Source organism: Balaenoptera acutorostrata, chromosome 8, assembly GCF_949987535.1.
Source record: "Balaenoptera acutorostrata chromosome 8, mBalAcu1.1, whole genome shotgun sequence".
Classification (NCBI taxonomy): domain Eukaryota; kingdom Metazoa; phylum Chordata; class Mammalia; order Artiodactyla; family Balaenopteridae; genus Balaenoptera; species Balaenoptera acutorostrata.
In genome coordinates this window covers 96,110,691-96,138,625 of record NC_080071.1, presented here as the reverse complement: position 1 = coordinate 96,138,625, position 27,935 = coordinate 96,110,691, and positions in this window count along the sequence as shown.

Genomic DNA, 27,935 nt, shown 5'->3' with positions numbered 1-27,935 from the left:
TAAGTTGTAAAGTTTGCATCTACATTCACTTCATTCCAAATGGTTTCCAATTACTTGTTCCTTAACTACTTTTAGAAAACTTTTGGGATAGAGACTGCATTTTAGTTTGAATTTCCAGTTTCCTGGATTCAGCAGTCCTGTCAGTAGGGCACGCTGCCTCCAGGGACCTGTGAGGGAGGCGCGGCCTGCACTTCCTGCACTGACCACAGGGTGGCGCCGAGTTCGCCTCTCTGACCCACAGCGCATGCTCCTTCCCTGCGAACTGGATTGTGAGGGCAGCTGAGAGGAGTTGAGCCTCGTCAGGCGCGGGGGCGGGGGCCTTCGGGTAGGACGCCCGGCTCAGCGTCTCTGCTGAGAGGAGCTCGGTCTCCCGTCTCCTCAGGACTCGCTGGGGTTTCGGCTTCAGGACAAAGTGGGGCTGCGTCCACGCTGACTGGGGAACTAGGTTTCCTGAGGACCCAGGTGGTGCCTGAGGAAAAGGTGAAGAGACGGTGAGGAAAAGTGGGGAGAAGCTTCCTGGGGGCGGCTGACCGTTGAGGGGGTCCGTCTTCGTGTGAGCGAGGGAGGGCTTGGCGTGGAAAGCTGGGTGTTTGGTCAGGTTTGTGTGCAGGGTAGCCAGCGTGAGTTATGGGGCGTCCAGTTTTCCCAGCACCATTTATCGTGGGGAGTGTCGTGCTCCTTGGTGTGTCCTTGGTCCCTGTGTCCTAAATTCACCGAGCCCGTCCGTGTGGGTTGAATTCTGGTCTCTCTGTCCTGTTCCTCTGGTCCCTGTGCCCGTTTTGAGCCAGTTCCACACTGTTTTGGTGACTGTAGCTTCTCAGCAGAGTGTGACGTCAGGGAGGGAGTTGCCTCCAGCCCGTTCTCTTTTTTCAGGGTTTCTTTGGCTATTTGGGGTCCTTTGTGGTTCCCCACAGATATTAGGAGGATTTGCTCTGTTTTGGGGGAAAATACCATGGAATTTTGGGAGGGATTGCATTCACTGTGTCCACTGCTTTGGGTAGCATGGATGTTTTAACACTATTAATTGTTCCATTCCATGAGAACAGGATATCTTTCCATTTATTGGTGTGTTTTTCAATGTCTTCAAGTTTTCAGTGTGCAGGTCTTTCACCTCCTTGGTTGACTTTATTCCCAGGTATTTTGTTCTTTTTGATGCAGTTGTAAATAGGGTTGCTTTCTTTCTCTTTCTGATGGTTCATTATTAGTGTTGAGAAATGCAACTGATTTCTGTGTATTGATTTTGCAACTTTACTGAATTTATTTATTAGGTCTAATAGTTTTTTTGTGGAATGAAGTGGAAAATTGGAATTCAAAAATCCCACTGTTTCTACCATATCCAGGTCGTCCACAACACGGAGGACAGCGGCTCCTAATATAACCTTCCCACAGTGCCTCTAAATGACATGTGGACTTTGGGTGAACTGGATCTGGGTAAGGCTTGGCTTCTATACGGAAGTTTGATGTTTTCTCTGCTTTTCTGGCATGCTGTTGACATACATGATGTTTTGAAAAGTAATTGACTCTCCAGTAATTTCAAACATATAACTTTACATACATAAAAACAAGTCTTGTACCTTGATTAAATATACTCCTAAAAATTGATGTTGACATTATTAAAAATGGAACTGTTCTCATAAATTCTTTTTCAGATTATTTTTTGCCAGCGTATGCATATAAGGTAGATTTTCATGAATTGAGATTTTGTTCTGTAACTTTGCTTCATTAGTTGATTAGCTCAAATAATTTCTTTGCTGATTATAGGTAGTTTTATATATAAGATGATGTGACCTATGTTCTGTGAAGAGACAGGGTTTTAATTTTTCCATTCACCCATGGATGCCTTTTCTTTCTTTCCTCAAGATTCTGGGTAGAACTTCCAGTACACTATTGAGTAACGGTGATGAAGGCCAGCTTCCTGGCCTTGTTCCTGATTTCAGGAGTAAATCTTGCAGTCTTTAACATTGAGCATGATGTTTGCTGTGGCTTTTGGTACTACTCTTTTCCATAGTGAACAAATTTCCTTTTATTCCTGCTTTCTTGAGTGTTTTTCATGAAATAACACTGGATTTTCATTGTAGATGTTTTGCATTCATTGATATGATTATGTGTTTTTACTTCACACCATTATTGTGGTTGAATACATTGCTTACTTTTGACATGTTGAGCAACCTGAAATTTCTGGTGTAGAGATACTTGCTTATGGCATTATCCATTTAAAGTTCTGTTGGTTGCATGTTGCTATTATTTTGTGATAGATTTTTACATTCATATTTATAAGTTATACTGGGGTAGTTTTCTCGGTTTTTTTCCTTTCTTTTTAAAATCTTTTTTAAAATAGTGGTTTTATTTCATTTTAATTATTTATTTATTTTGGCCCCATCCCGTGGCTTGTGGGATCTTAGTTCCCCAGTCAGGGATCGAACCCGAGCCCTTGGCAGTGAAAGCACAGAGTCCTAACCACTGGGCCACCAGAGAATTCCCCAGTTTTCTTTTCCAAGATGTATTTGTATAATCTGACTAGACTTGGCTTGGTGTAAGTGGTTTGGAGGGTTAGCATTAGGGCTGGGGCTGGTGTGAGGGTTGGGGCTGTGGATGGTTTATGGTTGCTGTTATGGTTTAAGTTTTCTGGTTAATGAGTTATTTATGGGTATGGTTAATGAATCTATTTTATGGTTTGGTTATGGTTATAGTTTTGCTTATTGGTTAAGGTTTATGGTTTTGGTCTCAGGGTGTTAGGGTTCTGTGTTAGAGTGGGTGTTAGGGTTCTGTGTTAGAGTGGGTGTTAGGGTATGGGTTAGAATTGGGGTACAGGTAGGATACGGGTAGAGCATGGGTTAGGGTAAGGTACAGGTTTAGGGTACGGGTTAGGCTAAGGTTAGGTCAGGGCTTAGGGTCAGGATCAGAGTTTAGGGTTAGGGTCCATGTCAGGATTAGCGTCAAGGTTGAGCGAGGCCATTGTTTTCTGCTCCTCCAGTGCTGGATTCTCATTGATAGAGGAATGAAATGTCTGCTCTGGTCACCCAGTGTTTCAAATTGAGCTCAGCCTTAGTCAAGGGTTCTTAGGGCCTCAGAGGTCATGCAGGGTTTCCCTCCACCCTCCCTCCTGGGAAGGGTGATGCAGGCCCCACTCTGTCTGGGCAGCCCCAGGTCCAGCATGGCCCTGACATGCAGGATACTAAGTAGACGTGATGTAAGACTTGGTGCATCAGTCTGCCAGCCCCCAGGTGCTGCCTTTTTTTTTTCCTTAATTAATTAATTAATTAATTAATTAATTAATTAATTTCTGGCTGTGTTGGGTCTGCATTGCTGCACGGAGGCTTTCTCTAGTTGCGGCGAGTGGGGGCTTCTCATTGCGGTGGCTTCTCTTGTTGCAGAGTACAGGCTCTAAGCGCGTGGGCTTCAGCAGTTGTGGCTCGCGGGTTCTAGAGCGCAGGCTCAGTAGTTGTGGTGCACGGGCTTAGTTGCTCCACAGCATGTGGGATCTTCCCGGACCAGGGCTCGAACCCGTGTCCCCTGCATTAGCAGGCAGATTCTCAACCACTGCGCCACCAGGGAAGCCCCTTGAATAGTTTTGTATTTAAAATTTGTCTGTGGGGACAATGCAGGGGACACGGGCTCGAGCCCTGGTCCGGGAAGATCCCACACGCCGCAGAGCAACCAAACCTGCGCGGCACAGCTACTGAAGCCTGCGCGCCTAGAGCCCGTGCTCCGCAACATGAGAAGCCACGGCAATGAGGAGCCTGTGCACCACAACGAAGAGTAGCCCCGCTCGACGCAACTAGAGAAAGCCCATATGCAGCAACGAAGACCCAACGCAGCCAAAAATGAATTAGAAACTGAAATAAAATTTGCCTCTGAATAACTTTGAGTGAATTTGGTATAAGTTGTAAAGTTTGCATCTACATTCACTTCATTCCAAATGGTTTCCAATTACTTGTTCCTTAACTACTTTTAGAAAACTTTTGGGATAGAGACTGCATTTTAGTTTGAATTTCCAGTTTCATGGATTCAGCAGTCCTGTCAGTAGGGCACCCTGCCTCCAGGGACCTGTGAGGGAGGCGCGGCCTGCACTTCCTGCACTGACCACAGGGTGGCGCCGAGTTCGCCTCTCTGCCCCACAGCGCATGCTCCTTCCCTGCGAACTCGATTGTGAGGGCAGCTGAGAGGAGTTGAGCCTCGTCAGGCGCGGGGGCGGGGGCCTGCGGGTAGGACGCCCGGCTCAGCGTCTCTGCTGAGAGGAGCTCGGTCTCCCGTCTCCTCAGGACTCGCTGGGGTTTCGGCTTCAGGACAAAGTGGGGCTGCGTCCACGCTGACTGGGGAACTAGGTTTCCTGAGGACCCAGGTGGTGCCTGAGGAAAAGGTGAAGAGACGGTGAGGAAAAGTGGGGAGAAGCTTCCTGGGGGCGGCTGACCGTTGAGGGGGTCCGTCTTCGTGTGAGCGAGGGAGGGCTTGGCGTGGAAAGCTGGGTGTTTGGTCAGGTTTGTGTGCAGGGTAGCCAGCGTGAGTTATGGGGCGTCCAGTTTTCCCAGCACCATTTATCGTGGGGAGTGTCGTGCTCCTTGGTGTGTCCTTGGTCCCTGTGTCCTAAATTCACCGAGCCCGTCCGTGTGGGTTGAATTCTGGTCTCTCTGTCCTGTTCCTCTGGTCCCTGTGCCCGTTTTGAGCCAGTTCCACACTGTTTTGGTGACTGTAGCTTCTCAGCAGAGTGTGACGTCAGGGAGGGAGTTGCCTCCAGCCCGTTCTCTTTTTTCAGGGTTTCTTTGGCTATTTGGGGTCCTTTGTGGTTCCCCACAGATATTAGGAGGATTTGCTCTGTTTTGGGGGAAAATACCATGGAATTTTGGGAGGGATTGCATTCACTGTGTCCACTGCTTTGGGTAGCATGGATGTTTTAACACTATTAATTGTTCCATTCCATGAGAACAGGATATCTTTCCATTTATTGGTGTGTTTTTCAATGTCTTCAAGTTTTCAGTGTGCAGGTCTTTCACCTCCTTGGTTGACTTTATTCCCAGGTATTTTGTTCTTTTTGATGCAGTTGTAAATAGGGTTGCTTTCTTTCTCTTTCTGATGGTTCATTATTAGTGTTGAGAAATGCAACTGATTTCTGTGTATTGATTTTGCAACTTTACTGAATTTATTTATTAGGTCTAATAGTTTTTTTGTGGAATGAAGTGGAAAATTGGAATTCAAAAATCCCACTGTTTCTACCATATCCAGGTCGTCCACAACACGGAGGACAGCGGCTCCTAATATAACCTTCCCACAGTGCCTCTAAATGACATGTGGACTTTGGGTGAACTGGATCTGGGTAAGGCTTGGCTTCTATACGGAAGTTTGATGTTTTCTCTGCTTTTCTGGCATGCTGTTGACATACATGATGTTTTGAAAAGTAATTGACTCTCCAGTAATTTCAAACATATAACTTTACATACATAAAAACAAGTCTTGTACCTTGATTAAATATACTCCTAAAAATTGATGTTGACATTATTAAAAATGGAACTGTTCTCATAAATTCTTTTTCAGATTATTTTTTGCCAGCGTATGCATATAAGGTAGATTTTCATGAATTGAGATTTTGTTCTGTAACTTTGCTTCATTAGTTGATTAGCTCAAATAATTTCTTTGCTGATTATAGGTAGTTTTATATATAAGATGATGTGACCTATGTTCTGTGAAGAGACAGGGTTTTAATTTTTCCATTCACCCATGGATGCCTTTTCTTTCTTTCCTCAAGATTCTGGGTAGAACTTCCAGTACACTATTGAGTAACGGTGATGAAGGCCAGCTTCCTGGCCTTGTTCCTGATTTCAGGAGTAAATCTTGCAGTCTTTAACATTGAGCATGATGTTTGCTGTGGCTTTTGGTACTACTCTTTTCCATAGTGAACAAATTTCCTTTTATTCCTGCTTTCTTGAGTGTTTTTCATGAAATAACACTGGATTTTCATTGTAGATGTTTTGCATTCATTGATATGATTATGTGTTTTTACTTCACACCATTATTGTGGTTGAATACATTGCTTACTTTTGACATGTTGAGCAACCTGAAATTTCTGGTGTAGAGATACTTGCTTATGGCATTATCCATTTAAAGTTCTGTTGGTTGCATGTTGCTATTATTTTGTGATAGATTTTTACATTCATATTTATAAGTTATACTGGGGTAGTTTTCTCGGTTTTTTTCCTTTCTTTTTAAAATCTTTTTTAAAATAGTGGTTTTATTTCATTTTAATTATTTATTGATTTTGGCCCCATCCCGTGGCTTGTGGGATCTTAGTTCCCCAGTCAGGGATCGAACCCGAGCCCTTGGCAGTGAAAGCACAGAGTCCTAACCACTGGGCCACCAGAGAATTCCCCAGTTTTCTTTTCCAAGATGTATTTGTATAATCTGACTAGACTTGGCTTGGTGTAAGTGGTTTGGAGGGTTAGCATTAGGGCTGGGGCTGGTGTGAGGGTTGGGGCTGTGGATGGTTTATGGTTGCTGTTATGGTTTAAGTTTTCTGGTTAATGAGTTATTTATGGGTATGGTTAATGAATCTATTTTATGGTTTGGTTATGGTTATAGTTTTGCTTATTGGTTAAGGTTTATGGTTTTGGTCTCAGGGTGTTAGGGTTCTGTGTTAGAGTGGGTGTTAGGGTTCTGTGTTAGAGTGGGTGTTAGGGTATGGGTTAGAATTGGGGTACAGGTAGGCTACGGGTAGAGCATGGGTTAGGGTAAGGTACAGGTTTAGGGTACGGGTTAGGCTAAGGTTAGGTCAGGGCTTAGGGTCAGGATCAGAGTTTAGGGTTAGGGTCCATGTCAGGATTAGCGTCAAGGTTGAGCGAGGCCATTGTTTTCTGCTCCTCCAGTGCTGGATTCTCATTGATAGAGGAATGAAATGTCTGCTCTGGTCACCCAGTGTTTCAAATTGAGCTCAGCCTTAGTCAAGGGTTCTTAGGGCCTCAGAGGTCATGCAGGGTTTCCCTCCACCCTCCCTCCTGGGAAGGGTGATGCAGGCCCCACTCTGTCTGGGCAGCCCCAGGTCCAGCATGGCCCTGACATGCAGGATACTAAGTAGACGTGATGTAAGACTTGGTGCATCAGTCTGCCAGCCCCCAGGTGCTGCCTTTTTTTTTTCCTTAATTAATTAATTAATTAATTAATTAATTAATTAATTTCTGGCTGTGTTGGGTCTGCATTGCTGCACGGAGGCTTTCTCTAGTTGCGGCGAGTGGGGGCTTCTCATTGCGGTGGCTTCTCTTGTTGCAGAGTACAGGCTCTAAGCGCGTGGGCTTCAGCAGTTGTGGCTCGCGGGTTCTAGAGCGCAGGCTCAGTAGTTGTGGTGCACGGGCTTAGTTGCTCCACAGCATGTGGGATCTTCCCGGACCAGGGCTCGAACCCGTGTCCCCTGCATTAGCAGGCAGATTCTCAACCACTGCGCCACCAGGGAAGCCCCTTGAATAGTTTTGTATTTAAAATTTGTCTGTGGGGACAATGCAGGGGACACGGGCTCGAGCCCTGGTCCGGGAAGATCCCACACGCCGCAGAGCAACCAAACCTGCGCGGCACAGCTACTGAAGCCTGCGCGCCTAGAGCCCGTGCTCCGCAACATGAGAAGCCACGGCAATGAGGAGCCTGTGCACCACAACGAAGAGTAGCCCCGCTCGACGCAACTAGAGAAAGCCCATATGCAGCAACGAAGACCCAACGCAGCCAAAAATGAATTAGAAACTAAAATAAAATTTGCCTCTGAATAACTTTGAGTGAATTTGGTATAAGTTGTAAAGTTTGCATCTACATTCACTTCATTCCAAATGGTTTCCAATTACTTGTTCCTTAACTACTTTTAGAAAACTTTTGGGATAGAGACTGCATTTTAGTTTGAATTTCCAGTTTCCTGGATTCAGCAGTCCTGTCAGTAGGGCACGCTGCCTCCAGGGACCTGTGAGGGAGGCGCGGCCTGCACTTCCTGCACTGACCACAGGGTGGCGCCGAGTTCGCCTCTCTGACCCACAGCGCATGCTCCTTCCCTGCGAACTGGATTGTGAGGGCAGCTGAGAGGAGTTGAGCCTCGTCAGGCGCGGGGGCGGGGGCCTGCGGGTAGGACGCCCGGCTCAGCGTCTCTGCTGAGAGGAGCTCGGTCTCCCGTCTCCTCAGGACTCGCTGGGGTTTCGGCTTCAGGACAAAGTGGGGCTGCGTCCACGCTGACTGGGGAACTAGGTTTCCTGAGGACCCAGGTGGTGCCTGAGGAAAAGGTGAAGAGACGGTGAGGAAAAGTGGGGAGAAGCTTCCTGGGGGCGGCTGACCGTTGAGGGGGTCCGTCTTCGTGTGAGCGAGGGAGGGCTTGGCGTGGAAAGCTGGGTGTTTGGTCAGGTTTGTGTGCAGGGTAGCCAGCGTGAGTTATGGGGCGTCCAGTTTTCCCAGCACCATTTATCGTGGGGAGTGTCGTGCTCCTTGGTGTGTCCTTGGTCCCTGTGTCCTAAATTCACCGAGCCCGTCCGTGTGGGTTGAATTCTGGTCTCTCTGTCCTGTTCCTCTGGTCCCTGTGCCCGTTTTGAGCCAGTTCCACACTGTTTTGGTGACTGTAGCTTCTCAGCAGAGTGTGACGTCAGGGAGGGAGTTGCCTCCAGCCCGTTCTCTTTTTTCAGGGTTTCTTTGGCTATTTGGGGTCCTTTGTGGTTCCCCACAGATATTAGGAGGATTTGCTCTGTTTTGGGGGAAAATACCATGGAATTTTGGGAGGGATTGCATTCACTGTGTCCACTGCTTTGGGTAGCATGGATGTTTTAACACTATTAATTGTTCCATTCCATGAGAACAGGATATCTTTCCATTTATTGGTGTGTTTTTCAATGTCTTCAAGTTTTCAGTGTGCAGGTCTTTCACCTCCTTGGTTGACTTTATTCCCAGGTATTTTGTTCTTTTTGATGCAGTTGTAAATAGGGTTGCTTTCTTTCTCTTTCTGATGGTTCATTATTAGTGTTGAGAAATGCAACTGATTTCTGTGTATTGATTTTGCAACTTTACTGAATTTATTTATTAGGTCTAATAGTTTTTTTGTGGAATGAAGTGGAAAATTGGAATTCAAAAATCCCACTGTTTCTACCATATCCAGGTCGTCCACAACACGGAGGACAGCGGCTCCTAATATAACCTTCCCACAGTGCCTCTAAATGACATGTGGACTTTGGGTGAACTGGATCTGGGTAAGGCTTGGCTTCTATACGGAAGTTTGATGTTTTCTCTGCTTTTCTGGCATGCTGTTGACATACATGATGTTTTGAAAAGTAATTGACTCTCCAGTAATTTCAAACATATAACTTTACATACATAAAAACAAGTCTTGTACCTTGATTAAATATACTCCTAAAAATTGATGTTGACATTATTAAAAATGGAACTGTTCTCATAAATTCTTTTTCAGATTATTTTTTGCCAGCGTATGCATATAAGGTAGATTTTCATGAATTGAGATTTTGTTCTGTAACTTTGCTTCATTAGTTGATTAGCTCAAATAATTTCTTTGCTGATTATAGGTAGTTTTATATATAAGATGATGTGACCTATGTTCTGTGAAGAGACAGGGTTTTAATTTTTCCATTCACCCATGGATGCCTTTTCTTTCTTTCCTCAAGATTCTGGGTAGAACTTCCAGTACACTGTTGAGTAACGGTGATGAAGGCCAGCTTCCTGGCCTTGTTCCTGATTTCAGGAGTAAATCTTGCAGTCTTTAACATTGAGCATGATGTTTGCTGTGGCTTTTGGTACTACTCTTTTCCATAGTGAACAAATTTCCTTTTATTCCTGCTTTCTTGAGTGTTTTTCATGAAATAACACTGGATTTTCATTGTAGATGTTTTGCATTCATTGATATGATTATGTGTTTTTACTTCACACCATTATTGTGGTTGAATACATTGCTTACTTTTGACATGTTGAGCAACCTGAAATTTCTGGTGTAGAGATACTTGCTTATGGCATTATCCATTTAAAGTTCTGTTGGTTGCATGTTGCTATTATTTTGTGATAGATTTTTACATTCATATTTATAAGTTATACTGGGGTAGTTTTCTCGGTTTTTTTCCTTTATTTTTAAAATCTTTTTTAAAATAGTGGTTTTATTTCATTTTAATTATTTATTGATTTTGGCCCCATCCCGTGGCTTGTGGGATCTTAGTTCCCCAGTCAGGGATCGAACCCGAGCCCTTGGCAGTGAAAGCACAGAGTCCTAACCACTGGGCCACCAGAGAATTCCCCAGTTTTCTTTTCCAAGATGTATTTGTATAATCTGACTAGACTTGGCTTGGTGTAAGTGGTTTGGAGGGTTAGCATTAGGGCTGGGGCTGGTGTGAGGGTTGGGGCTGTGGATGGTTTATGGTTGCTGTTATGGTTTAAGTTTTCTGGTTAATGAGTTATTTATGGGTATGGTTAATGAATCTATTTTATGGTTTGGTTATGGTTATAGTTTTGCTTATTGGTTAAGGTTTATGGTTTTGGTCTCAGGGTGTTAGGGTTCTGTGTTAGAGTGGGTGTTAGGGTTCTGTGTTAGAGTGGGTGTTAGGGTATGGGTTAGAATTGGGGTACAGGTAGGCTACGGGTAGAGCATGGGTTAGGGTAAGGTACAGGTTTAGGGTACGGGTTAGGCTAAGGTTAGGTCAGGGCTTAGGGTCAGGATCAGAGTTTAGGGTTAGGGTCCATGTCAGGATTAGCGTCAAGGTTGAGCGAGGCCATTGTTTTCTGCTCCTCCAGTGCTGGATTCTCATTGATAGAGGAATGAAATGTCTGCTCTGGTCACCCAGTGTTTCAAATTGAGCTCAGCCTTAGTCAAGGGTTCTTAGGGCCTCAGAGGTCATGCAGGGTTTCCCTCCACCCTCCCTCCTGGGAAGGGTGATGCAGGCCCCACTCTGTCTGGGCAGCCCCAGGTCCAGCATGGCCCTGACATGCAGGATACTAAGTAGACGTGATGTAAGACTTGGTGCATCAGTCTGCCAGCCCCCAGGTGCTGCCTTTTTTTTTTTCCTTAATTAATTAATAAATTAATTAATTAATTTCTGGCTGTGTTGGGTCTGCATTGCTGCACGGAGGCTTTCTCTAGTTGCGGCGAGTGGGGGCTTCTCATTGCGGTGGCTTCTCTTGTTGCAGAGTACAGGCTCTAAGCGCGTGGGCTTCAGCAGTTGTGGCTCGCGGGTTCTAGAGCGCAGGCTCAGTAGTTGTGGTGCACGGGCTTAGTTGCTCCACAGCATGTGGGATCTTCCCGGACCAGGGCTCGAACCCGTGTCCCCTGCATTAGCAGGCAGATTCTCAACCACTGCGCCACCAGGGAAGCCCCTTGAATAGTTTTGTATTTAAAATTTGTCTGTGGGGACAATGCAGGGGACACGGGCTCGAGCCCTGGTCCGGGAAGATCCCACACGCCGCAGAGCAACCAAACCTGCGCGGCACAGCTACTGAAGCCTGCGCGCCTAGAGCCCGTGCTCCGCAACATGAGAAGCCACGGCAATGAGGAGCCTGTGCACCACAACGAAGAGTAGCCCCGCTCGACGCAACTAGAGAAAGCCCATATGCAGCAACGAAGACCCAACGCAGCCAAAAATGAATTAGAAACTGAAATAAAATTTGCCTCTGAATAACTTTGAGTGAATTTGGTATAAGTTGTAAAGTTTGCATCTACATTCACTTCATTCCAAATGGTTTCCAATTACTTGTTCCTTAACTACTTTTAGAAAACTTTTGGGATAGAGACTGCATTTTAGTTTGAATTTCCAGTTTCCTGGATTCAGCAGTCCTGTCAGTAGGGCACGCTGCCTCCAGGGACCTGTGAGGGAGGCGCGGCCTGCACTTCCTGCACTGACCACAGGGTGGCGCCGAGTTCGCCTCTCTGACCCACAGCGCATGCTCCTTCCCTGCGAACTCGATTGTGAGGGCAGCTGAGAGGAGTTGAGCCTCGTCAGGCGCGGGGGCGGGGGCCTGCGGGTAGGACGCCCGGCTCAGCGTCTCTGCTGAGAGGAGCTCGGTCTCCCGTCTCCTCAGGACTCGCTGGGGTTTCGGCTTCAGGACAAAGTGGGGCTGCGTCCACGCTGACTGGGGAACTAGGTTTCCTGAGGACCCAGGTGGTGCCTGAGGAAAAGGTGAAGAGACGGTGAGGAAAAGTGGGGAGAAGCTTCCTGGGGGCGGCTGACCGTTGAGGGGGTCCGTCTTCGTGTGAGCGAGGGAGGGCTTGGCGTGGAAAGCTGGGTGTTTGGTCAGGTTTGTGTGCAGGGTAGCCAGCGTGAGTTATGGGGCGTCCAGTTTTCCCAGCACCATTTATCGTGGGGAGTGTCGTGCTCCTTGGTGTGTCCTTGGTCCCTGTGTCCTAAATTCACCGAGCCCGTCCGTGTGGGTTGAATTCTGGTCTCTCTGTCCTGTTCCTCTGGTCCCTGTGCCCGTTTTGAGCCAGTTCCACACTGTTTTGGTGACTGTAGCTTCTCAGCAGAGTGTGACGTCAGGGAGGGAGTTGCCTCCAGCCCGTTCTCTTTTTTCAGGGTTTCTTTGGCTATTTGGGGTCCTTTGTGGTTCCCCACAGATATTAGGAGGATTTGCTCTGTTTTGGGGGAAAATACCATGGAATTTTGGGAGGGATTGCATTCACTGTGTCCACTGCTTTGGGTAGCATGGATGTTTTAACACTATTAATTGTTCCATTCCATGAGAACAGGATATCTTTCCATTTATTGGTGTGTTTTTCAATGTCTTCAAGTTTTCAGTGTGCAGGTCTTTCACCTCCTTGGTTGACTTTATTCCCAGGTATTTTGTTCTTTTTGATGCAGTTGTAAATAGGGTTGCTTTCTTTCTCTTTCTGATGGTTCATTATTAGTGTTGAGAAATGCAACTGATTTCTGTGTATTGATTTTGCAACTTTACTGAATTTATTTATTAGGTCTAATAGTTTTTTTGTGGAATGAAGTGGAAAATTGGAATTCAAAAATCCCACTGTTTCTACCATATCCAGGTCGTCCACAACACGGAGGACAGCGGCTCCTAATATAACCTTCCCACAGTGCCTCTAAATGACATGTGGACTTTGGGTGAACTGGATCTGGGTAAGGCTTGGCTTCTATACGGAAGTTTGATGTTTTCTCTGCTTTTCTGGCATGCTGTTGACATACATGATGTTTTGAAAAGTAATTGACTCTCCAGTAATTTCAAACATATAACTTTACATACATAAAAACAAGTCTTGTACCTTGATTAAATATACTCCTAAAAATTGATGTTGACATTATTAAAAATGGAACTGTTCTCATAAATTCTTTTTCAGATTATTTTTTGCCAGCGTATGCATATAAGGTAGATTTTCATGAATTGAGATTTTGTTCTGTAACTTTGCTTCATTAGTTGATTAGCTCAAATAATTTCTTTGCTGATTATAGGTAGTTTTATATATAAGATGATGTGACCTATGTTCTGTGAAGAGACAGGGTTTTAATTTTTCCATTCACCCATGGATGCCTTTTCTTTCTTTCCTCAAGATTCTGGGTAGAACTTCCAGTACACTATTGAGTAACGGTGATGAAGGCCAGCTTCCTGGCCTTGTTCCTGATTTCAGGAGTAAATCTTGCAGTCTTTAACATTGAGCATGATGTTTGCTGTGGCTTTTGGTACTACTCTTTTCCATAGTGAACAAATTTCCTTTTATTCCTGCTTTCTTGAGTGTTTTTCATGAAATAACACTGGATTTTCATTGTAGATGTTTTGCATTCATTGATATGATTATGTGTTTTTACTTCACACCATTATTGTGGTTGAATACATTGCTTACTTTTGACATGTTGAGCAACCTGAAATTTCTGGTGTAGAGATACTTGCTTATGGCATTATCCATTTAAAGTTCTGTTGGTTGCATGTTGCTATTATTTTGTGATAGATTTTTACATTCATATTTATAAGTTATACTGGGGTAGTTTTCTCGGTTTTTTTCCTTTATTTTTAAAATCTTTTTTAAAATAGTGGTTTTATTTCATTTTAATTATTTATTGATTTTGGCCCCATCCCGTGGCTTGTGGGATCTTAGTTCCCCAGTCAGGGATCGAACCCGAGCCCTTGGCAGTGAAAGCACAGAGTCCTAACCACTGGGCCACCAGAGAATTCCCCAGTTTTCTTTTCCAAGATGTATTTGTATAATCTGACTAGACTTGGCTTGGTGTAAGTGGTTTGGAGGGTTAGCATTAGGGCTGGGGCTGGTGTGAGGGTTGGGGCTGTGGATGGTTTATGGTTGCTGTTATGGTTTAAGTTTTCTGGTTAATGAGTTATTTATGGGTATGGTTAATGAATCTATTTTATGGTTTGGTTATGGTTATAGTTTTGCTTATTGGTTAAGGTTTATGGTTTTGGTCTCAGGGTGTTAGGGTTCTGTGTTAGAGTGGGTGTTAGGGTTCTGTGTTAGAGTGGGTGTTAGGGTATGGGTTAGAATTGGGGTACAGGTAGGATACGGGTAGAGCATGGGTTAGGGTAAGGTACAGGTTTAGGGTACGGGTTAGGCTAAGGTTAGGTCAGGGCTTAGGGTCAGGATCAGAGTTTAGGGTTAGGGTCCATGTCAGGATTAGCGTCAAGGTTGAGCGAGGCCATTGTTTTCTGCTCCTCCAGTGCTGGATTCTCATTGATAGAGGAATGAAATGTCTGCTCTGGTCACCCAGTGTTTCAAATTGAGCTCAGCCTTAGTCAAGGGTTCTTAGGGCCTCAGAGGTCATGCAGGGTTTCCCTCCACCCTCCCTCCTGGGAAGGGTGATGCAGGCCCCACTCTGTCTGGGCAGCCCCAGGTCCAGCATGGCCCTGACATGCAGGATACTAAGTAGACGTGATGTAAGACTTGGTGCATCAGTCTGCCAGCCCCCAGGTGCTGCCTTTTTTTTTTCCTTAATTAATTAATTAATTAATTAATTAATTAATTTCTGGCTGTGTTGGGTCTGCATTGCTGCACGGAGGCTTTCTCTAGTTGCGGCGAGTGGGGGCTTCTCATTGCGGTGGCTTCTCTTGTTGCAGAGTACAGGCTCTAAGCGCGTGGGCTTCAGCAGTTGTGGCTCGCGGGTTCTAGAGCGCAGGCTCAGTAGTTGTGGTGCACGGGCTTAGTTGCTCCACAGCATGTGGGATCTTCCCGGACCAGGGCTCGAACCCGTGTCCCCTGCATTAGCAGGCAGATTCTCAACCACTGCGCCACCAGGGAAGCCCCTTGAATAGTTTTGTATTTAAAATTTGTCTGTGGGGACAATGCAGGGGACACGGGCTCGAGCCCTGGTCCGGGAAGATCCCACACGCCGCAGAGCAACCAAACCTGCGCGGCACAGCTACTGAAGCCTGCGCGCCTAGAGCCCGTGCTCCGCAACATGAGAAGCCACGGCAATGAGGAGCCTGTGCACCACAACGAAGAGTAGCCCCGCTCGACGCAACTAGAGAAAGCCCATATGCAGCAACGAAGACCCAACGCAGCCAAAAATGAATTAGAAACTAAAATAAAATTTGCCTCTGAATAACTTTGAGTGAATTTGGTATAAGTTGTAAAGTTTGCATCTACATTCACTTCATTCCAAATGGTTTCCAATTACTTGTTCCTTAACTACTTTTAGAAAACTTTTGGGATAGAGACTGCATTTTAGTTTGAATTTCCAGTTTCATGGATTCAGCAGTCCTGTCAGTAGGGCACCCTGCCTCCAGGGACCTGTGAGGGAGGCGCGGCCTGCACTTCCTGCACTGACCACAGGGTGGCGCCGAGTTCGCCTCTCTGACCCACAGCGCATGCTCCTTCCCTGCGAACTCGATTGTGAGGGCAGCTGAGAGGAGTTGAGCCTCGTCAGGCGCGGGGGCGGGGGCCTGCGGGTAGGACGCCCGGCTCAGCGTCTCTGCTGAGAGGAGCTCGGTCTCCCGTCTCCTCAGGACTCGCTGGGGTTTCGGCTTCAGGACAAAGTGGGGCTGCGTCCACGCTGACTGGGGAACTAGGTTTCCTGAGGACCCAGGTGGTGCCTGAGGAAAAGGTGAAGAGACGGTGAGGAAAAGTGGGGAGAAGCTTCCTGGGGGCGGCTGACCGTTGAGGGGGTCCGTCTTCGTGTGAGCGAGGGAGGGCTTGGCGTGGAAAGCTGGGTGTTTGGTCAGGTTTGTGTGCAGGGTAGCCAGCGTGAGTTATGGGGCGTCCAGTTTTCCCAGCACCATTTATCGTGGGGAGTGTCGTGCTCCTTGGTGTGTCCTTGGTCCCTGTGTCCTAAATTCACCGAGCCCGTCCGTGTGGGTTGAATTCTGGTCTCTCTGTCCTGTTCCTCTGGTCCCTGTGCCCGTTTTGAGCCAGTTCCACACTGTTTTGGTGACTGTAGCTTCTCAGCAGAGTGTGACGTCAGGGAGGGAGTTGCCTCCAGCCCGTTCTCTTTTTTCAGGGTTTCTTTGGCTATTTGGGGTCCTTTGTGGTTCCCCACAGATATTAGGAGGATTTGCTCTGTTTTGGGGGAAAATACCATGGAATTTTGGGAGGGATTGCATTCACTGTGTCCACTGCTTTGGGTAGCATGGATGTTTTAACACTATTAATTGTTCCATTCCATGAGAACAGGATATCTTTCCATTTATTGGTGTGTTTTTCAATGTCTTCAAGTTTTCAGTGTGCAGGTCTTTCACCTCCTTGGTTGACTTTATTCCCAGGTATTTTGTTCTTTTTGATGCAGTTGTAAATAGGGTTGCTTTCTTTCTCTTTCTGATGGTTCATTATTAGTGTTGAGAAATGCAACTGATTTCTGTGTATTGATTTTGCAACTTTACTGAATTTATTTATTAGGTCTAATAGTTTTTTTGTGGAATGAAGTGGAAAATTGGAATTCAAAAATCCCACTGTTTCTACCATATCCAGGTCGTCCACAACACGGAGGACAGCGGCTCCTAATATAACCTTCCCACAGTGCCTCTAAATGACATGTGGACTTTGGGTGAACTGGATCTGGGTAAGGCTTGGCTTCTATACGGAAGTTTGATGTTTTCTCTGCTTTTCTGGCATGCTGTTGACATACATGATGTTTTGAAAAGTAATTGACTCTCCAGTAATTTCAAACATATAACTTTACATACATAAAAACAAGTCTTGTACCTTGATTAAATATACTCCTAAAAATTGATGTTGACATTATTAAAAATGGAACTGTTCTCATAAATTCTTTTTCAGATTATTTTTTGCCAGCGTATGCATATAAGGTAGATTTTCATGAATTGAGATTTTGTTCTGTAACTTTGCTTCATTAGTTGATTAGCTCAAATAATTTCTTTGCTGATTATAGGTAGTTTTATATATAAGATGATGTGACCTATGTTCTGTGAAGAGACAGGGTTTTAATTTTTCCATTCACCCATGGATGCCTTTTCTTTCTTTCCTCAAGATTCTGGGTAGAACTTCCAGTACACTATTGAGTAACGGTGATGAAGGCCAGCTTCCTGGCCTTGTTCCTGATTTCAGGAGTAAATCTTGCAGTCTTTAACATTGAGCATGATGTTTGCTGTGGCTTTTGGTACTACTCTTTTCCATAGTGAACAAATTTCCTTTTATTCCTGCTTTCTTGAGTGTTTTTCATGAAATAACACTGGATTTTCATTGTAGATGTTTTGCATTCATTGATATGATTATGTGTTTTTACTTCACACCATTATTGTGGTTGAATACATTGCTTACTTTTGACATGTTGAGCAACCTGAAATTTCTGGTGTAGAGATACTTGCTTATGGCATTATCCATTTAAAGTTCTGTTGGTTGCATGTTGCTATTATTTTGTGATAGATTTTTACATTCATATTTATAAGTTATACTGGGGTAGTTTTCTCGGTTTTTTTCCTTTCTTTTTAAAATCTTTTTTAAAATAGTGGTTTTATTTCATTTTAATTATTTATTGATTTTGGCCCCATCCCGTGGCTTGTGGGATCTTAGTTCCCCAGTCAGGGATCGAACCCGAGCCCTTGGCAGTGAAAGCACAGAGTCCTAACCACTGGGCCACCAGAGAATTCCCCAGTTTTCTTTTCCAAGATGTATTTGTATAATCTGACTAGACTTGGCTTGGTGTAAGTGGTTTGGAGGGTTAGCATTAGGGCTGGGGCTGGTGTGAGGGTTGGGGCTGTGGATGGTTTATGGTTGCTGTTATGGTTTAAGTTTTCTGGTTAATGAGTTATTTATGGGTATGGTTAATGAATCTATTTTATGGTTTGGTTATGGTTATAGTTTTGCTTATTGGTTAAGGTTTATGGTTTTGGTCTCAGGGTGTTAGGGTTCTGTGTTAGAGTGGGTGTTAGGGTTCTGTGTTAGAGTGGGTGTTAGGGTATGGGTTAGAATTGGGGTACAGGTAGGATACGGGTAGAGCATGGGTTAGGGTAAGGTACAGGTTTAGGGTACGGGTTAGGCTAAGGTTAGGTCAGGGCTTAGGGTCAGGATCAGAGTTTAGGGTTAGGGTCCATGTCAGGATTAGCGTCAAGGTTGAGCGAGGCCATTGTTTTCTGCTCCTCCAGTGCTGGATTCTCATTGATAGAGGAATGAAATGTCTGCTCTGGTCACCCAGTGTTTCAAATTGAGCTCAGCCTTAGTCAAGGGTTCTTAGGGCCTCAGAGGTCATGCAGGGTTTCCCTCCACCCTCCCTCCTGGGAAGGGTGATGCAGGCCCCACTCTGTCTGGGCAGCCCCAGGTCCAGCATGGCCCTGACATGCAGGATACTAAGTAGACGTGATGTAAGACTTGGTGCATCAGTCTGCCAGCCCCCAGGTGCTGCCTTTTTTTTTTCCTTAATTAATTAATTAATTAATTAATTAATTAATTAATTTCTGGCTGTGTTGGGTCTGCATTGCTGCACGGAGGCTTTCTCTAGTTGCGGCGAGTGGGGGCTTCTCATTGCGGTGGCTTCTCTTGTTGCAGAGTACAGGCTCTAAGCGCGTGGGCTTCAGCAGTTGTGGCTCGCGGGTTCTAGAGCGCAGGCTCAGTAGTTGTGGTGCACGGGCTTAGTTGCTCCACAGCATGTGGGATCTTCCCGGACCAGGGCTCGAACCCGTGTCCCCTGCATTAGCAGGCAGATTCTCAACCACTGCGCCACCAGGGAAGCCCCTTGAATAGTTTTGTATTTAAAATTTGTCTGTGGGGACAATGCAGGGGACACGGGCTCGAGCCCTGGTCCGGGAAGATCCCACACGCCGCAGAGCAACCAAACCTGCGCGGCACAGCTACTGAAGCCTGCGCGCCTAGAGCCCGTGCTCCGCAACATGAGAAGCCACGGCAATGAGGAGCCTGTGCACCACAACGAAGAGTAGCCCCGCTCGACGCAACTAGAGAAAGCCCATATGCAGCAACGAAGACCCAACGCAGCCAAAAATGAATTAGAAACTGAAATAAAATTTGCCTCTGAATAACTTTGAGTGAATTTGGTATAAGTTGTAAAGTTTGCATCTACATTCACTTCATTCCAAATGGTTTCCAATTACTTGTTCCTTAACTACTTTTAGAAAACTTTTGGGATAGAGACTGCATTTTAGTTTGAATTTCCAGTTTCATGGATTCAGCAGTCCTGTCAGTAGGGCACCCTGCCTCCAGGGACCTGTGAGGGAGGCGCGGCCTGCACTTCCTGCACTGACCACAGGGTGGCGCCGAGTTCGCCTCTCTGACCCACAGCGCATGCTCCTTCCCTGCGAACTCGATTGTGAGGGCAGCTGAGAGGAGTTGAGCCTCGTCAGGCGCGGGGGCGGGGGCCTTCGGGTAGGACGCCCGGCTCAGCGTCTCTGCTGAGAGGAGCTCGGTCTCCCGTCTCCTCAGGACTCGCTGGGGTTTCGGCTTCAGGACAAAGTGGGGCTGCGTCCACGCTGACTGGGGAACTAGGTTTCCTGAGGACCCAGGTGATGCCTGAGGAAAAGGTGAAGAGACGGTGAGGAAAAGTGGGGAGAAGCTTCCTGGGGGCGGCTGACCGTTGAGGGGGTCCGTCTTCGTGTGAGCGAGGGAGGGCTTGGCGTGGAAAGCTGGGTGTTTGGTCAGGTTTGTGTGCAGGGTAGCCAGCGTGAGTTATGGGGCGTCCAGTTTTCCCAGCACCATTTATCGTGGGGAGTGTCGTGCTCCTTGGTGTGTCCTTGGTCCCTGTGTCCTAAATTCACCGAGCCCGTCCGTGTGGGTTGAATTCTGGTCTCTCTGTCCTGTTCCTCTGGTCCCTGTGCCCGTTTTGAGCCAGTTCCACACTGTTTTGGTGACTGTAGCTTCTCAGCAGAGTGTGACGTCAGGGAGGGAGTTGCCTCCAGCCCGTTCTCTTTTTTCAGGGTTTCTTTGGCTATTTGGGGTCCTTTGTGGTTCCCCACAGATATTAGGAGGATTTGCTCTGTTTTGGGGGAAAATACCATGGAATTTTGGGAGGGATTGCATTCACTGTGTCCACTGCTTTGGGTAGCATGGATGTTTTAACAATATTAATTGTTCCATTCCATGAGAACAGGATATCTTTCCATTTATTGGTGTGTTTTTCAATGTCTTCAAGTTTTCAGTGTGCAGGTCTTTCACCTCCTTGGTTGACTTTATTCCCAGGTATTTTGTTCTTTTTGATGCAGTTGTAAATAGGGTTGCTTTCTTTCTCTTTCTGATGGTTCATTATTAGTGTTGAGAAATGCAACTGATTTCTGTGTATTGATTTTGCAACTTTACTGAATTTATTTATTAGGTCTAATAGTTTTTTTGTGGAATGAAGTGGAAAATTGGAATTCAAAAATCCCACTGTTTCTACCATATCCAGGTCGTCCACAACACGGAGGACAGCGGCTCCTAATATAACCTTCCCACAGTGCCTCTAAATGACATGTGGACTTTGGGTGAACTGGATCTGGGTAAGGCTTGGCTTCTATACGGAAGTTTGATGTTTTCTCTGCTTTTCTGGCATGCTGTTGACATACATGATGTTTTGAAAAGTAATTGACTCTCCAGTAATTTCAAACATATAACTTTACATACATAAAAACAAGTCTTGTACCTTGATTAAATATACTCCTAAAAATTGATGTTGACATTATTAAAAATGGAACTGTTCTCATAAATTCTTTTTCAGATTATTTTTTGCCAGCGTATGCATATAAGGTAGATTTTCATGAATTGAGATTTTGTTCTGTAACTTTGCTTCATTAGTTGATTAGCTCAAATAATTTCTTTGCTGATTATAGGTAGTTTTATATATAAGATGATGTGACCTATGTTCTGTGAAGAGACAGGGTTTTAATTTTTCCATTCACCCATGGATGCCTTTTCTTTCTTTCCTCAAGATTCTGGGTAGAACTTCCAGTACACTGTTGAGTAACGGTGATGAAGGCCAGCTTGCTTGCCTTGTTCCTGATTTCAGGAGTAAATCTTGCAGTCTTTAACATTGAGCATGATGTTTGCTGTGGCTTTTGGTACTACTCTTTTCCATAGTGAACAAATTTCCTTTTATTCCTGCTTTCTTGAGTGTTTTTCATGAAATAACACTGGATTTTCATTGTAGATGTTTTGCATTCATTGATATGATTATGTGTTTTTACTTCACACCATTATTGTGGTTGAATACATTGCTTACTTTTGACATGTTGAGCAACCTGAAATTTCTGGTGTAGAGATACTTGCTTATGGCATTATGCATTTAAAGTTCTGTTGGTTGCATGATGCTATTATTTTGTGATAGATTTTTACATTCATATTTATAAGTTATACTGGGGTAGTTTTCTCGGTTTTTTTCCTTTATTTTTAAAATCTTTTTTAAAATAGTGGTTTTATTTCATTTTAATTATTTATTGATTTTGGCCCCATCCCGTGGCTTGTGGGATCTTAGTTCCCCAGTCAGGGATCGAACCCGAGCCCTTGGCAGTGAAAGCACAGAGTCCTAACCACTGGGCCACCAGAGAATTCCCCAGTTTTCTTTTCCAAGATGTATTTGTATAATCTGACTAGACTTGGCTTGGTGTAAGTGGTTTGGAGGGTTAGCATTAGGGCTGGGGCTGGTGTGAGGGTTGGGGCTGTGGATGGTTTATGGTTGCTGTTATGGTTTAAGTTTTCTGGTTAATGAGTTATTTATGGGTATGGTTAATGAATCTATTTTATGGTTTGGTTATGGTTATAGTTTTGCTTATTGGTTAAGGTTTATGGTTTTGGTCTCAGGGTGTTAGGGTTCTGTGTTAGAGTGGGTGTTAGGGTTCTGTGTTAGAGTGGGTGTTAGGGTATGGGTTAGAATTGGGGTACAGGTAGGCTACGGGTAGAGCATGGGTTAGGGTAAGGTACAGGTTTAGGGTACGGGTTAGGCTAAGGTTAGGTCAGGGCTTAGGGTCAGGATCAGAGTTTAGGGTTAGGGTCCATGTCAGGATTAGCGTCAAGGTTGAGCGAGGCCATTGTTTTCTGCTCCTCCAGTGCTGGATTCTCATTGATAGAGGAATGAAATGTCTGCTCTGGTCACCCAGTGTTTCAAATTGAGCTCAGCCTTAGTCAAGGGTTCTTAGGGCCTCAGAGGTCATGCAGGGTTTCCCTCCACCCTCCCTCCTGGGAAGGGTGATGCAGGCCCCACTCTGTCTGGGCAGCCCCAGGTCCAGCATGGCCCTGACATGCAGGATACTAAGTAGACGTGATGTAAGACTTGGTGCATCAGTCTGCCAGCCCCCAGGTGCTGCCTTTTTTTTTTTCCTTAATTAATTAATAAATTAATTAATTAATTTCTGGCTGTGTTGGGTCTGCATTGCTGCACGGAGGCTTTCTCTAGTTGCGGCGAGTGGGGGCTTCTCATTGCGGTGGCTTCTCTTGTTGCAGAGTACAGGCTCTAAGCGCGTGGGCTTCAGCAGTTGTGGCTCGCGGGTTCTAGAGCGCAGGCTCAGTAGTTGTGGTGCACGGGCTTAGTTGCTCCACAGCATGTGGGATCTTCCCGGACCAGGGCTCGAACCCGTGTCCCCTGCATTAGCAGGCAGATTCTCAACCACTGCGCCACCAGGGAAGCCCCTTGAATAGTTTTGTATTTAAAATTTGTCTGTGGGGACAATGCAGGGGACACGGGCTCGAGCCCTGGTCCGGGAAGATCCCACACGCCGCAGAGCAACCAAACCTGCGCGGCACAGCTACTGAAGCCTGCGCGCCTAGAGCCCGTGCTCCGCAACATGAGAAGCCACGGCAATGAGGAGCCTGTGCACCACAACGAAGAGTAGCCCCGCTCGACGCAACTAGAGAAAGCCCATATGCAGCAACGAAGACCCAACGCAGCCAAAAATGAATTAGAAACTAAAATAAAATTTGCCTCTGAATAACTTTGAGTGAATTTGGTATAAGTTGTAAAGTTTGCATCTACATTCACTTCATTCCAAATGGTTTCCAATTACTTGTTCCTTAACTACTTTTAGAAAACTTTTGGGATAGAGACTGCATTTTAGTTTGAATTTCCAGTTTCCTGGATTCAGCAGTCCTGTCAGTAGGGCACGCTGCCTCCAGGGACCTGTGAGGGAGGCGCGGCCTGCACTTCCTGCACTGACCACAGGGTGGCGCCGAGTTCGCCTCTCTGACCCACAGCGCATGCTCCTTCCCTGCGAACTGGATTGTGAGGGCAGCTGAGAGGAGTTGAGCCTCGTCAGGCGCGGGGGCGGGGGCCTTCGGGTAGGACGCCCGGCTCAGCGTCTCTGCTGAGAGGAGCTCGGTCTCCCGTCTCCTCAGGACTCGCTGGGGTTTCGGCTTCAGGACAAAGTGGGGCTGCGTCCACGCTGACTGGGGAACTAGGTTTCCTGAGGACCCAGGTGGTGCCTGAGGAAAAGGTGAAGAGACGGTGAGGAAAAGTGGGGAGAAGCTTCCTGGGGGCGGCTGACCGTTGAGGGGGTCCGTCTTCGTGTGAGCGAGGGAGGGCTTGGCGTGGAAAGCTGGGTGTTTGGTCAGGTTTGTGTGCAGGGTAGCCAGCGTGAGTTATGGGGCGTCCAGTTTTCCCAGCACCATTTATCGTGGGGAGTGTCGTGCTCCTTGGTGTGTCCTTGGTCCCTGTGTCCTAAATTCACCGAGCCCGTCCGTGTGGGTTGAATTCTGGTCTCTCTGTCCTGTTCCTCTGGTCCCTGTGCCCGTTTTGAGCCAGTTCCACACTGTTTTGGTGACTGTAGCTTCTCAGCAGAGTGTGACGTCAGGGAGGGAGTTGCCTCCAGCCCGTTCTCTTTTTTCAGGGTTTCTTTGGCTATTTGGGGTCCTTTGTGGTTCCCCACAGATATTAGGAGGATTTGCTCTGTTTTGGGGGAAAATACCATGGAATTTTGGGAGGGATTGCATTCACTGTGTCCACTGCTTTGGGTAGCATGGATGTTTTAACACTATTAATTGTTCCATTCCATGAGAACAGGATATCTTTCCATTTATTGGTGTGTTTTTCAATGTCTTCAAGTTTTCAGTGTGCAGGTCTTTCACCTCCTTGGTTGACTTTATTCCCAGGTATTTTGTTCTTTTTGATGCAGTTGTAAATAGGGTTGCTTTCTTTCTCTTTCTGATGGTTCATTATTAGTGTTGAGAAATGCAACTGATTTCTGTGTATTGATTTTGCAACTTTACTGAATTTATTTATTAGGTCTAATAGTTTTTTTGTGGAATGAAGTGGAAAATTGGAATTCAAAAATCCCACTGTTGCTACCATATCCAGGTCGTCCACAACACGGAGGACAGCGGCTCCTAATATAACCTTCCCACAGTGCCTCTAAATGACATGTGGACTTTGGGTGAACTGGATCTGGGTAAGGCTTGGCTTCTATACGGAAGTTTGATGTTTTCTCTGCTTTTCTGGCATGCTGTTGACATACATGATGTTTTGAAAAGTAATTGACTCTCCAGTAATTTCAAACATATAACTTTACATACATAAAAACAAGTCTTGTACCTTGATTAAATATACTCCTAAAAATTGATGTTGACATTATTAAAAATGGAACTGTTCTCATAAATTCTTTTTCAGATTATTTTTTGCCAGCGTATGCATATAAGGTAGATTTTCATGAATTGAGATTTTGTTCTGTAACTTTGCTTCATTAGTTGATTAGCTCAAATAATTTCTTTGCTGATTATAGGTAGTTTTATATATAAGATGATGTGACCTATGTTCTGTGAAGAGACAGGGTTTTAATTTTTCCATTCACCCATGGATGCCTTTTCTTTCTTTCCTCAAGATTCTGGGTAGAACTTCCAGTACACTATTGAGTAACGGTGATGAAGGCCAGCTTCCTGGCCTTGTTCCTGATTTCAGGAGTAAATCTTGCAGTCTTTAACATTGAGCATGATGTTTGCTGTGGCTTTTGGTACTACTCTTTTCCATAGTGAACAAATTTCCTTTTATTCCTGCTTTCTTGAGTGTTTTTCATGAAATAACACTGGATTTTCATTGTAGATGTTTTGCATTCATTGATATGATTATGTGTTTTTACTTCACACCATTATTGTGGTTGAATACATTGCTTACTTTTGACATGTTGAGCAACCTGAAATTTCTGGTGTAGAGATACTTGCTTATGGCATTATCCATTTAAAGTTCTGTTGGTTGCATGTTGCTATTATTTTGTGATAGATTTTTACATTCATATTTATAAGTTATACTGGGGTAGTTTTCTCGGTTTTTTTCCTTTCTTTTTAAAATCTTTTTTAAAATAGTGGTTTTATTTCATTTTAATTATTTATTTATTTTGGCCCCATCCCGTGGCTTGTGGGATCTTAGTTCCCCAGTCAGGGATCGAACCCGAGCCCTTGGCAGTGAAAGCACAGAGTCCTAACCACTGGGCCACCAGAGAATTCCCCAGTTTTCTTTTCCAAGATGTATTTGTATAATCTGACTAGACTTGGCTTGGTGTAAGTGGTTTGGAGGGTTAGCATTAGGGCTGGGGCTGGTGTGAGGGTTGGGGCTGTGGATGGTTTATGGTTGCTGTTATGGTTTAAGTTTTCTGGTTAATGAGTTATTTATGGGTATGGTTAATGAATCTATTTTATGGTTTGGTTATGGTTATAGTTTTGCTTATTGGTTAAGGTTTATGGTTTTGGTCTCAGGGTGTTAGGGTTCTGTGTTAGAGTGGGTGTTAGGGTTCTGTGTTAGAGTGGGTGTTAGGGTATGGGTTAGAATTGGGGTACAGGTAGGATACGGGTAGAGCATGGGTTAGGGTAAGGTACAGGTTTAGGGTACGGGTTAGGCTAAGGTTAGGTCAGGGCTTAGGGTCAGGATCAGAGTTTAGGGTTAGGGTCCATGTCAGGATTAGCGTCAAGGTTGAGCGAGGCCATTGTTTTCTGCTCCTCCAGTGCTGGATTCTCATTGATAGAGGAATGAAATGTCTGCTCTGGTCACCCAGTGTTTCAAATTGAGCTCAGCCTTAGTCAAGGGTTCTTAGGGCCTCAGAGGTCATGCAGGGTTTCCCTCCACCCTCCCTCCTGGGAAGGGTGATGCAGGCCCCACTCTGTCTGGGCAGCCCCAGGTCCAGCATGGCCCTGACATGCAGGATACTAAGTAGACGTGATGTAAGACTTGGTGCATCAGTCTGCCAGCCCCCAGGTGCTGCCTTTTTTTTTTCCTTAATTAATTAATTAATTAATTAATTAATTAATTAATTTCTGGCTGTGTTGGGTCTGCATTGCTGCACGGAGGCTTTCTCTAGTTGCGGCGAGTGGGGGCTTCTCATTGCGGTGGCTTCTCTTGTTGCAGAGTACAGGCTCTAAGCGCGTGGGCTTCAGCAGTTGTGGCTCGCGGGTTCTAGAGCGCAGGCTCAGTAGTTGTGGTGCACGGGCTTAGTTGCTCCACAGCATGTGGGATCTTCCCGGACCAGGGCTCGAACCCGTGTCCCCTGCATTAGCAGGCAGATTCTCAACCACTGCGCCACCAGGGAAGCCCCTTGAATAGTTTTGTATTTAAAATTTGTCTGTGGGGACAATGCAGGGGACACGGGCTCGAGCCCTGGTCCGGGAAGATCCCACACGCCGCAGAGCAACCAAACCTGCGCGGCACAGCTACTGAAGCCTGCGCGCCTAGAGCCCGTGCTCCGCAACATGAGAAGCCACGGCAATGAGGAGCCTGTGCACCACAACGAAGAGTAGCCCCGCTCGACGCAACTAGAGAAAGCCCATATGCAGCAACGAAGACCCAACGCAGCCAAAAATGAATTAGAAACTGAAATAAAATTTGCCTCTGAATAACTTTGAGTGAATTTGGTATAAGTTGTAAAGTTTGCATCTACATTCACTTCATTCCAAATGGTTTCCAATTACTTGTTCCTTAACTACTTTTAGAAAACTTTTGGGATAGAGACTGCATTTTAGTTTGAATTTCCAGTTTCATGGATTCAGCAGTCCTGTCAGTAGGGCACCCTGCCTCCAGGGACCTGTGAGGGAGGCGCGGCCTGCACTTCCTGCACTGACCACAGGGTGGCGCCGAGTTCGCCTCTCTGCCCCACAGCGCATGCTCCTTCCCTGCGAACTCGATTGTGAGGGCAGCTGAGAGGAGTTGAGCCTCGTCAGGCGCGGGGGCGGGGGCCTGCGGGTAGGACGCCCGGCTCAGCGTCTCTGCTGAGAGGAGCTCGGTCTCCCGTCTCCTCAGGACTCGCTGGGGTTTCGGCTTCAGGACAAAGTGGGGCTGCGTCCACGCTGACTGGGGAACTAGGTTTCCTGAGGACCCAGGTGGTGCCTGAGGAAAAGGTGAAGAGACGGTGAGGAAAAGTGGGGAGAAGCTTCCTGGGGGCGGCTGACCGTTGAGGGGGTCCGTCTTCGTGTGAGCGAGGGAGGGCTTGGCGTGGAAAGCTGGGTGTTTGGTCAGGTTTGTGTGCAGGGTAGCCAGCGTGAGTTATGGGGCGTCCAGTTTTCCCAGCACCATTTATCGTGGGGAGTGTCGTGCTCCTTGGTGTGTCCTTGGTCCCTGTGTCCTAAATTCACCGAGCCCGTCCGTGTGGGTTGAATTCTGGTCTCTCTGTCCTGTTCCTCTGGTCCCTGTGCCCGTTTTGAGCCAGTTCCA